The sequence below is a fragment of the Delphinus delphis genome, chromosome 3 (genome assembly GCF_949987515.2).
Source record: "Delphinus delphis chromosome 3, mDelDel1.2, whole genome shotgun sequence".
NCBI classification, from domain to species: Eukaryota; Metazoa; Chordata; class Mammalia; order Artiodactyla; family Delphinidae; genus Delphinus; species Delphinus delphis.
Genome location: NC_082685.1, coordinates 5,436,957 through 5,449,458, shown reverse-complemented (window position 1 = coordinate 5,449,458; position 12,502 = coordinate 5,436,957). Strand labels below are relative to the sequence as shown.

At 57.9% G+C, this 12,502-nt stretch overlaps 1 protein-coding gene across 6 annotated transcripts in view; it reads right to left on the bottom strand.

The window, feature by feature from the left end:
* KDM4B (lysine demethylase 4B) overlaps positions 1–12,502 on the bottom strand; it is a 134,805-nt gene that overhangs the window by 95,467 nt on the left and 26,836 nt on the right. For all 6 annotated transcript variants that reach the window (XM_060007515.1, XM_060007520.1, XM_060007516.1 and 3 more), the window contains exon 2: positions 9,443–9,545. The gene's annotated coding sequence lies outside the window, so the exon portion shown is untranslated. The remainder of the gene's footprint in view (positions 1–9,442; positions 9,546–12,502) is intronic.

Genomic DNA, 12,502 nt, shown 5'->3' with positions numbered 1-12,502 from the left:
CCTGGGACAGACCTGGAGGCCCAGGCGGATACCAGACCAGGTCCAGGTCCTGACCTCAACCACCCCATGCCTGGGCGCACAGGGCAGCGGGCAGGCAGCTAAGGCCGCGCTCTGAAGGTCACGCTCACGGCTGGACTGCTGGGGACCCCGGAGGTCCTGGCACACACGAGGTCACCACTGCATCCGGGCTGGGACCCCTGGGCCCCTCCACCCTGTGTGCACAGGAGCCTCTGTCGCTCCTCCTCGCAGGGCAGCCAAAGCTGCGGTCCACAGGGCAGGCCACGGGTGCCCGGGACCGTGTGACAACAGCTCTGAGGGGGATCACAGGGAACCACCGAGGTCACACGGGTTTATAAAGGGGAAGGGTCATCACAAACCCCCCTGCGGACCAGCAGGCACCAGAGGGCCCAGGCTGCGGCCAGGCTGACCAGCCCTCGGGATGGACCACCACGCCGTCCCCCCCCCCGCTCCCCACCCCACAGCCGGGGCCCAGCGCCTGACTCCCCACCTGAGCCCCCAGAAGCCAGCGGCCCTCTCCCCTCCAGCCCAGACCCAGCCACACGGGGCTCACCCAGGGCCTCTGCTGTCCTGAGGGAGCTCAAGGCCCCGGGGGGACAGGCCCGACCCGATGATCTGGGAACATGGGTGTGGACCTGAGCTGGGCTAAGGGCTGTGAAGGGAGGCACAGGGGCGTAGGGAGGGAGGCCTCCCGGGGCAGGGACCCGGGACAGGACACAGCGGGGACAGGACAGATGACCAGCCACAGCCATCGCTCGCCAGCCTTCCTCGTGCGCCTGCCACCCGAGCTGCCCAGTCCTGTCAACCCCACCTCCCCACCCGCCCAGATTCCCTGTACCCACCACCCCTGCCCGCACAGAGCAGCAGAGGGGGTCCGTGCCGCCCACCCGTCTTGCATGGCCATCAAACCCGTCCTCTGAGGCCTGCAGCCGGAACACGATCACCCGGGTCTCAGCTCCTCGTCCCAAGCCCCCGACGGCCGGGCAAAGGGCCAGAGGCCAGCTCCGCAGCCCACCACGGATGGTGCCCAGATTCGGAAGCGGCGGACACATCAGCGCTTAACAGCCCCGGCCCTGTTCTCCACGTTTTATGTGGGTGGTGTGTCCACTCTGCACAGTTCACGAGGGGGCATCGCGCATGCCTGGAAGCCCGGCTCTGCTGCGACCATGCCAGTCTCCCAACACATCGCCACCCGCTGTGGGTGATGGGCACCAGGACCACCTGCAACAGCAACTCTCCTCTTGGCCAGGCCGGTCCCAGCAGGGGAGGAGGACACAGGCTCCCCCTCAAGGCCAGCTGTGTCACCACGAGAGAGGCCCACCCTGCCACGGATGCTGCCGCCTGCCCTCCCACAAGGCACTGTTGGTGGGAAATGAGGTGGGGCAGGACACCTGTCTCCCCCCAAGACCAGCCTGTCCTGGGCAGACGGAGGGCAGCCCCGGGGTCCTGCCCACACGAGTTCTCTCGCCCATTAAACATAACCGCAGGAGCGCTTTTCCCTGGGGGGCAGGGGGAGCAAGCAGGTGATACGACAGCAGGTAGAGTTTCCTGCACGGCACCTGGCATGATATGCTCCTCCAGCCACCGCTGTCATCCAGATTCAGCTCAGCAGTGGATCATGTGCAGTTTTCTTTTTTTTTTTTTTTGTCTTATTCATGCCGGTTGCAGTAAAGTTTTTAGTAGGTAAATATAAAGAAGAAAATTCAAATGGTTTATAACCCCAACACTCCATAACCCTTGACACGTTTTTTGAAGGAGGGCAAATAAAAATCAGACGTGCACATACTTTAAAAATAACAAAAGGAATGTGCTCTTAACCAGACAGTGCCACGCCCAAAATGCGAGGTTCTAACAACTTCATCGTAAAAAGACAAGCAGCACAATTAAAAAGTGGGCCAACGACTTGAATAGACATTTCTCCAAAGAGGAGACTCAAACGGCCAGTAAGCACATGAAAAGATGCTTGAGGTGATCAGCCATCAGAGGAATGCAAATCTAAACTAGAGTGACACACACCTCCCCCAACTGGGGCGGCTAGAGTGAAAAAGCAGATAACAACAAGTGTTGGTGAGAAACTGGAACCCTGACTCCCAGCTGGTGGGAACGTAAAAATGGGGCAGTCCCCCAAAAAGTTAAACATGGAACTGACCACACAAGCCAGCAACCCCACTCCTAGGTATACATCCAAGAGAAATGAAAACATATGTCCGCACAAAAACTTGTACACAAATGTTCACAGCAGCATGATCCCCAACAGCCAAAAGGTGGAAACAACCCAAGTGTCCATCAACAGATGACAGTACACAAACTGGTCCCTCCACACACGGGCACATCACTCAGCCATGAAAGGGAGAGAAGTACTGACACTCACTACAACATGGATGGACCCTGAGAACACGATGCTCAGCGAGAGAAGCCAGGCACAGAAGGCCACCGCAGGCTAAGAGGTCTGGGTTTCTTTATGGAGTGATGGGAATGTTCCAAAGTTGATTGTGGTAAAGGCTGCAGGACTCTGAATTCGCTAAAAAAATCGTGTGCTGTAAGTGGGAGAACTGGTTGGCGGGTGGATTCTATCTCAATACAGCTGCTACCCCCAGAAAAGAAACAGAGATTAGGGTAGGGGAGAAGGAAAGAAGAAAGTTCTGCACTTGCCAAAAAAAATAATAATAAATAAACAAAACCTCTGGCTGCCTGGCAGCGTGGGCGCCTGGAGCCTTCAACTCCTCAGCCCGCAGAAGGGCTCCCCCAGAGCCAAGCCCCCACCCCATGAGAGACGGAGGACACCCCGCAGCCCGGCCACGGAGGAGGCGTCTGCTGGGTTCCTTCTCTAACAGGAAGTGCGGCCTCCAGAGACACTTGGTGGGTCCCTGTCCCCGCCCCCGCCCCGGCCCAGCCCTTGAAGCCTCTAACAGGAAAGAGAGCGGCCCTTTCTTCCCACTCCTGATTCTGAGGCTGAGCGCAGGCATGCCTATAGGCTGCAACCACTGAATTTTACACATTCTAAATGGATGGAACTGTCTGCTTTGTGAATTACCTCTAAATAAAGCGATGATTTTTCTTAAGTTCTGTGTATGGGGAGACCCTGCACGCCTTGGCCTTCCTGGCCTGACGCTCGCCCAGCCCTCGCAGTCCGCTGCCTGGGACGGATGAGCGTGATCACGCGTGGAGGGGCAGTTCCCCAGCTGTCCTGGACGGCTCCTCCTCACCCAGAGACAGATGACAGGAGGGCTCCACCGCTCTCTGGGTCCCAACAAATGAGTCCAGCCCAGAGAGGCCCTCCTGGGCTGCTGCACCGGCACCTCCCCCAGCGGCCTTCAAACTGGGGGACTCACGGGCTGGGCTATGGGGGACACTCTGGCCACCCCCGTGGAGGCTACCACCCGACCTGTGCTGCAGCACGGTGACCAGGTTGGGGGGGTCGTTCCCGCCCCAACCTGACAGCTGCTCCTCCCGGGGGCAGAAGGCTCTCCTGATCTGGACTCCGGCCTTGGGCTGATGCCCCCCGCCAGGAGCCCGACAGAGCGAGGTGCGCTGAGCCTGCGAGCCTCAGGGCGGGGGGGGTGAGAGACACCCCAAGGCGTGGGTCTCCCACAGCCGGGTGCACTCTGTCTGTCCGTCCGTGAGCCAGAATTCAGAAATAAGATGACTGGTAAGGGACGCCATTTCCCCAACAGGCAGCCACATCCTCCTGGCTGAGGGGCTCTGGGGACTAAGGGTTTCTGAGGTCCAATGGCAGATGTTTTCCAGAAACTGGATGGCTGGAATCTGCAACTCTGGGGTTTTGACAAGAATACAGTATTCAATATGCAGGAAGGTGCGTCCTCTGAAAAGAATGTCACCCTACTAAAAGCTTTACTCTGAGGGGTGCACTGTTTTTGAAAAGGATTCGGGGGCTCTCTGAGCACAAAGTGCCCCCAGTTCTTCTCTGCGGGGCCTGTGCCCCAGCCCCGGGGGCGTCTCTCCCCCAGCTCTTTCCTCCCAGGCCCTCCCCTCCACCTGCCATCAGGTGAAGCCCCAAGCCTTCCCGTGACTCCCAGCCAGCCCCGGGCCCTGCTCCCATCTCAGCCCAGTTCCTGCCACCACAGCCCAGTTCCCAACAGGAGACGATGACTGAGGGGCCCCTGAGCGGGCTCAGGCCCCAGGAGGAGCCAGCACCCCTCCACCAAGACTCAAGAGGAAACCCACCGTGAAGGCAGCACGGGAGGCCCCCAGCCCCTGTCCCCGGCCCCCGGGTGTGGGCCTGGCACTCCATCCCCGTGTCCCGAGAGCAGCTCATCAGGTGCCCTCATACAGGGAAAAGCTTGGCGGTAGAACGTCCTCCACTTCATCCTTCTCTGCTGGGAGCACCCCCTACGCCCCAGGTTCCCTGCAAGCTGGGCATGCTCCCTGATCACACAGAGCCTGAAGCCCAGGGGGCGCTCGGGGCAACTAGTGCTGCCCCACCGTACCCGCCAGCCCCAGTGTCAGAGAACACTTTGTCCCCCCTGCCCCCTGGCCTGTGGAGCCAGATCGGCGTTGGGGGGGGGGGGGTGTCATCGTGCTGGCCCCACGGAGCAGGAGAGCCCGGGCCGGGGGTGGAGCACAGGCTCCAGGAGCAGCCCGCGAAGGACGCAAGGATGCCAGCCTTGATCTGGCTCTACCCCATGGAACTGGCTGGACTGAAACAGCCACAGTGACGAGAGGGACAAAGCAGGCAGAGAGCCCAGACCCAGGAAGGCGGGAGGCCAAGGTCAGAAGGGCCAACTGAGAAATGTGAGGACAAGAGATGTGAGGAAGGCAGCTTGGCCAGACGGGGCTGTGTGGGCACGGGGGGGAGTGGATGGGTAGCCCCGCGCACAAGGCCAGGACCATGCTAACATTTATCTGAGCAACGCCAACTCCGAAAGGCACAAAGGAAGAATCGCCAGCAGCCCTGCACGTTGGTTCCCTACTGCTGCCGAAAGAATCTCCACAAACCTAGTGGCTGAAACAGCACAACTTTATCTCCGAGTTCTGGAGGCCAGGAGTCCCTTCCGGATCTCAAGTGGGCTGTGCTCTTTCTGGAGGCTTCCTGCCTTTTCCAGCTTCTAGAGGCGCGGCATCCCTGGCTCGAGGCCCCTTCCTGCATCCTCACAGCATCTCCGGTCTCTCTCTGCCTCTCTTCTCTGACCACTGCTTCCATCACCACATCCCCTTCTCTGACTCTGACTCCCCTGCCTCCCTCTTAGAAGGACCCCTGTGATGACATTGGACCGCCTGGCTAATCCAGGGTGAGCACCCATCTCCAGATCTTTAACTTCATCCAGGCTGCAGAGTCCCTCTCATGTCAGGGAGCATCTTCACAGGTTCCACAATTAGGGTGTGGGCACCTCAAGGAGCGCTATTCCCTCTGCCTCAAAAGCCACGTGAAAAATCCATCACACAAAGAGATAAGTAACAGTCACCATGCCCCTCCCACAGGGGACCGCTGCTGTGAGATGCGTCCTGGAAAGACAAGCACATCTGCCTAGTCGCTCAGACAAAAGCACAGTTTCGAGAAGAGGACGAAGGGGACCAAGCGATACCCAGTGGGCTGCAACATGACCCCCACGTCCTCCCCACGACTCAGACATGCATAGCGCTCCAGAGCACAGAGCCTGGAGCCACCCTCTGGCTGCAGAGCTGACTCATGGGCACAGCCAGAGGCCCCAGTGATGCCGAAGGAGCCCTTTCTGGCCGCTCGCACCCCAGACAACCTTGACCTGCATCTTCACGTTGGTGCCAATGCTCACAACTCGTCAGCCCCCAAGACACTCGGCCGAGCTGTGGGGAGGAGCCAGGAGGCGTGAACCACAAGCTGGGTTGCATGATGGCCTGGGGAGCCCCCGGGAGCCCCATCCCCAGGAGGCCTGGGCATGGGAAGGGCAGGCCCTGGGAATCCCCAGGGGCCCGGCTCGGCCCAATCCCCTCACACTGCCAGAGCCCCTTCACTAATCCCAGAGCAAGTGTGCGACACCTGGGGACCACGACGATCAGGGCCACGCTTTTGGAAGATGCCGCAGGGCCAACAGCGCTGGCCACGGAAGCCTCAAGAAGCCACATGGGGCAAAGTCCCGTGAATATCGTGGTCTGAGTCACAACCTCGCGTGACTCTAAAATGACAGTGTCCTGGTTCAACACCCAATCCTTCCACCTAGGTACCCCCCAAACTGCAGAGAGAGAATGAATGAATAAATAGCAACTTGTCCCCCGTGGTCGGGGGCCTTGCTCAAAACAGACGGAGGCAAACGAGGAACATTTATCACGCCTCTCCTCCTAAAAACCGGCGCTGAGGCCACCTTCTTCTCTTGATCTTTAGTATACCTTTGAACTTTAAAGAAAAAAGCTCTCTCTGTCACAACCCTCCCGGAGGAAGTGCCCACGGCGGGGCCGCCCACAGCCCATGACAGGGGCATCTTTTATTAGCCCGGAGACGTCACCTGTCTGTGCTCACAGATGCAAAACTGGGTGCTTTTTTCACACACACAAAAAAAAAGGCAGGAAAAAGCTACCAGACCTGAAAAAACAGGCCAAGCAATATGTTGAGGAGGAAGAAATCCTTACAATGAAGTAAATGAGCGAAAAAGCAAAGAGCCAGGAGGGCTCGGGGCAGGAAGAAGGCTGGGTGAGAAGCCCACCCACGGCCTGGGGCGGCCTGCACTCTCCCTCCCGCGTGGAGCTATTCTGCTTGGAACTGAACCCGCATGTCTCCAGCTCAGATCCTGCTCCTAACGAGACAGGGTGGAGCGGGACCTGCTGGGAGAGGCTTCTTCACACTCACAGGAACCCAACCACGGGGGCCAGGAGCATGAAAGGCGAAGCATGGAGCCACCATCTGACCCAGCCATCCCACCCCTAGGTGTCGTCCACCAAGACACCTGAACGTTCACGGCAGCGTCATTCATAAAACCCCAAAAGCGGAGACAACACGACTGCCCATCTACGGATGACAGATACACCAAATGTGGTCCCTCCACACACGGGCACATCACTCAGCCATGAAAAGGAGAGAGGCACTGACACTCACTGCAACGTGGATGGAGCCTGAGAACACAATGCTCGGTGAGAGAAGCCAGACGGAGGAGGACACACAGCGTGTGATTCCAATGACGGGAAACGTCCAGAACAGGCCGATGCACAGACACAGAGAGTGGCTTCCTGGTTGTCAGGGCCTGAGGGAGGGAGAGGGAGTGCCTGCTGAATGTGCAGTGGTTCTGGGGAGTTGATAACGGTGTTCTGGAGTTAGATGGAGTTAGATGGTGGGGTGGCAGCACAGCTCTGTGAACCTACTAAAAACCACTAAATTGCATGCTTTATTTTAATTAATTAATTAGTCCACTCCATTGTGTGGCTTGTGAGATCTTAGTTCCCTGACCAGGGATTGAACCTGTGCCCATGGCAGTGAAAGTGCGGTGTCCTAACCACTGGACCGCCAGGGAATTCCCTGAATTGTATACTTGGAGGTGTGACCATTATGGCATGTAATTACATCTCTATAAAACTTAATTTTTTTGAAGTCCAAGGCAGCCTGTTTGGCACCTGCCAGACCGCAGTCAACCTGTCCCATCTGTCACGAGCACCCTGATCTCCGCGAACGCCCGAGGCCTTTTGGGGAAGGTGCCCGTGGCCTCACTCATTTCCACCTCCCACTCTTCCCCCAGCCCAGAACATTCTCACGCCTTTCAGGGCTGGTGCTCAGTCTCTCCAGCTATAAAATGGGTTGACAGAGGGAGATGACTAGCATCCTTGTGAGGGATTACTAAAAAGTTAACCGCACAGGGCGAGCTACGTACGCAGAATGTGTCGTGCAGATGGGGATACAGAGAGGATAACCGAGTTTCAGGGACTTGACGGTCTTGTAAGAAAGCATAAGCTTTAAGGGTAAAGCAACGCTTTGGGACACACAGTCAGAACTGACCATTTCTAAACCAGTCGACGAGGACCTGGTCCACCCAGCCCCAGACAGTGACAAGCTGGCAGGGACTGGGGACGGCCCACCTTCTCTGTGCAGGACCACACGGTAAACATTTGCAGCTTTGCAGGCACGCGGCCTCTGTCACAACCACGCAATTCCACCACCGTGAGGAGGAAGGCGCAAGTGAACAGAAGCAGCTGTGCGCCGATAAGGCTTTATTTACAAGAACACACAATAGGCCGAGTGGGCCGAGTGGTCCTCGGGCCGCAGTTTGCCGGCCCCGGACCCAGATGCCTGAAATCTCCCCTTTAAGGAACAAACCCTGCACTCCACCGCTTGTAAAGGGGAACCTGAGCTCCACGGCCCAATTCCTGGGTTTCTAAATCATGGCAGAACAGACAAGGTCACGTTCTAGTCCACACTGAGCCCTCATTAGCCACGTGGCCTTGGGAGGAGGCTTCGCCCAAGGTCAACACTGAACACAAGCCCTTCTCGTTCAGCCAGCTCTCCTCGTTGTGGCCAGGAGCACGGGAACTGCTTGTCCCATGCTGAGCGCCCCTCCACCTGGGTGCCCCTGCCCGTGGGTGCCAGCCATGAGGGGCTCAGGCTGCTCCCTGTTTTCTTACCAGTGACCCCCCTTGGGCCACCTCCAGAGGCCACCTCTGTGAACCCTCTGTCCCTGCTTAATTAGAAAAGTCCAGGAGAAGGGGGACACCCTGGAGCTGAAACCCAGAAGCAGCTGGGTCATGGGATTCTTTTCAAAGCATTGAAAAATAATCCTCCAGGGTCTCCCTGGTGACGCAGTGGTTAAGAACCCGCCTGCCAATGCAGGGGACACGGGTTCAAACCCTGGTCCGGGAAGATCTCACATGCCACGGAGCAACTAAGCCCGTGAGCCACAACTACTGGAGCCCACGAGCCACAACTACTGAAGCCCGCACACCTACAGCCCGTGCTCAGCAACAAGAAGCCACCGCAGTGAGAAGCCCGCGCACCGCAACGAAGAGTAGGCCCCGCTCGCCTCAACTAGAGAAAGCCCACACGCAGCAACGAAGACCCAATGCAACCAAAAATAATTAACTAATTAATTTTTAAAAATAATAATAATAATCCTCCATTTTTGAAGACCCTCCCCTCTCCCTGTGACTGGTCATCATCTCCCACAGGGTGTGAGGTGGGGTGAACATGCCCCCTGGGGTGAACACCACTTCTGAAGTCAGAAGTGGTGTCCTCCCCAGGGACACGACAGATAGGGCAGCTCATCCTGGGCCATCCTGGAGTCCCCCCAAACCCACTATGGTTCTCAGGGCTTCTAGAAGTGAGGGACAGGTGTTCAGATGCTGAGGGGCCAGAGTGCAGACGCGGAGAGAAGGCACATCCAGCACAGCCACGCTGAGGGGTCCAGGCTCCTCTAGAGGCATCTGGCCCCTGGACACCCCAGGAGCTCAGAACCAAACAGGGCCGCCTTCTCCACCAGCAGCCCTGGGGCCGGGGGCCCGCACACGTACTTACTGCAAGGTTCCTGGTACACAGTGGGGAGTGAGGCTGCAGGGAGATGGTCCAATAACCGGCTTCTGTTAGGGTTTCTGTCAGGTTCCAGCAATAGCGATGGTTCCTAAAATGTGCAAAACAAAAGCACAATTAACTAAAACGATGGCCTGATTAAGTCTTAACTCCAAATTACATTCCTAGCAGCAGCGTGCAGCCCAGGGATGCCTGCCTCTGTTGCGATGTTTCCAAGAACATGAAAATCCACAACCATGAGCACCCGCCCCACTAAAGGCTTCCAGCGATGGCCCATTTTAAGCTCTCAGCTCCTAAACATCGGTAGCTGAGGAAGCAAGAGCCTCCAAACACAATCAAATCAGACCAATGATGCTTCTGGAAACCTTAAGGTACAGGCACTCCTGGGAGGTTTACAGGAAGTTCTGCCTCTTCCGAACCCCCCTGCAGGCAGGGAAGGTGCCGCTCCAAGGAGGACAGTCAGACAGGAACTGCTGCGTGGTGACCGCCATCTACACTCCCGGGGGGCAGAGAGCACAGGGCAGAGCGTGGCAGGCGCCGTGCAGCTGAGACCCCACGGGGGGCAGGGTCCCCACCACGGCATTCACAGCCAGGCTCAGGGTCACTTGCTGAATGCACACAGGACAAGACTCTAAACGTGGGGTGTGGCCCCAGGGCCTCTGACAATCTGGGCTCCAGCTGCCCCGACTCACTGGGCTCCCCGCCCCTACCTCCCGCACACCTGAGCTGAGCTGACGGCTCGGCGTCTGCCGGACCCTCCCTGCCCCTGTGCCTTTGCACATGCTGCCTAAAGCTGGACTAGCTGCTGGGGGCGGACCTGGCTGCAGGGCAGCTCAGCCAGGGTGCCCTGGGGGTGTGGAACTTGGTCCTGCACACCTTCCCTAACTCACCAGGAGCTCTAAATAGCACGAGTCCCAAAAACAGGCAACGTGTGCTGACCTTTTCTACCTTTTTTTTTAATCAGGTTTTTAAAATTACTGGGCACAACCCACTACGTTGATTTCACTGTCTTCTAACAGGTGCCAGCCCCCGGGCTGAAAGGCCACACTGAGCTGTGGAATGACTGGCCCTCGGGCATTCGCCTCTTCCTCTGGACCAGCTAAGCCGCCCAGGGCCACATGTAGTCCCAAGGGCTCCTCGGCCGCTGCCACCTGCCCTGCTCCGCAGCCCCGCCAGCCCCTGACAGCGACGAGAGCAGAATTCTGGGGGTTCAATTAATCTGGCATGTCTCCACATGGCTGTGGCTGGTGGAACAATGGCCCCCAAGGATGTCCCCATCCTAATCCCCGGGAGCTGTGACTATGCTCTCCTTGGTGACAAAAGACTGCAGATGGGATGAAGTTAAGGATGGTTTTTTTTACATCTTTTTTCTTCTTTTTTTTGGTCGCGCCGCACGTGGGATCTTAGCTTCCCGACCAGGGATCAAACCCGGCCCCCTGCATTGGAAGTGCGGAGTCTTATCCGCTGGACCGCTGGGAAGTCCAAGTTAAGGATCTCGAGATGGAAGATGATCCTGCGTTATCAGGGGGCCCAGTGTCATCGCCAGAGTCCTTCTAAGAGGGAGGCGAGAGGGTGAGAGTCAGAGAAGAACTGATGACAGAGGCAGAGGTCAGAGCAATGTGCTCTGAAGACAGAGGAGGGGCCACCAGCCGAGGGTGCGGCGCCTCTAGAAGCCGGAAATGGCGAAGAACCGATTCTTCCCTGGCGCCTCCAGAGGATCAGTCAGCCCTGCCCACACCTTGATCCTAGCCCAGTGAGACCCATGTCGGACTTCTGGCGGCCAGGGCGGTGAGATGATAAACGCGCATTGTTTTAAGTCACTGAGTCTGTGGTCGTTTGTTACCGCAGCAAAGGGAGACTGATCCGGCGGCTTCCACGTACATTACCCGATGACAGAGGAGGAGGACCTTCTCACCCCCACTGCCCACAGGCCTCCCCGCTGAGAATAGCTGGCCTGACTTTCACTCACATCTGATGGGGTCATGTGTCTCCCTGGTCACTTGTCACTACCTCTTTGCACACTGTCTCCCCAGGTGGACGATGGGCCACCCCACGCACAGCACGTGGGCTGCAAGGCAAAGGCCACTCGAGCCTGTGGTCCTCGGCTGGACAGACCCCAGTCTGCTGCTGCCCATGGCTGCGGGGTCCTCCTGCCCTCGTGCTCTGGGGGATGACAGCATTGACCCCAAAATAGGAGGCTGGAAGCTCTGGGGTTGAGGTTAAGGCTCAGCCCTCAGGCCACAGCCAAGGCAAGGCCTCTGTCCACCCTGACCTATGTCCACGCGGGGCTAGGTTCACCCGCCTCCCCTGCTCCCGCAAGGACTGAGGGCTCCCCGTAGCCAGCCTGTCACCACCCTGGAGGCCCTGAGACACCAGGGGCCTGGCCACAGCCCACTTGGCACAGGGCAGCCAGGGCTGAGGCATCAGGGGGCCCTTAAGTGTGGGCTGGGCACAGTGACTTCCTTTCAAGAGGGACAGTATGGAAAGGGGGGAGGTGTGACCTTCCAGTGGAGACACCTGAGCAGCACGACCTCAGCCAGGGGACCGAGGTCAACACCAGCAGTGATGAGTCACGTTGACGGCAGGCACCCCGAGATGAAGGATGAGACGGCCCTTCACAGGTGGTCCTCCTCCCAGCACCCAGTGCCCCAATGTAACCGTGAGAAAAACAGCAGACAAGCTCCTACTGAGGGAGATTCTACAAAATCTCTGGCCACAGCCCTCCTCAAACCCGTCAAGAGCATCGAGAACAAGGAAAGTCTGAGGAACCATCACAGCCCAGAGGAGCCCGAGGAGACGAGACACCTGAATGTCACGGGGGTCCCAGATGGGGTCCTGGGACAGAAGAGGACAACAGGGGCAAACAAGGCAAACGGAATGAAGCAGGACCCTAGTCAACGAGAATGTACTCATAAGATTCACTGATTGCAACAAACGAATCTGCCTCATGTAAAACGGAATAACGGGAGACTGGGTGTCGGGGTCAGGGGGGTAGGGAACTCTCCCTAGAGCTCTCAATTTCTCTATAAATCTACAACTGTTTAAACG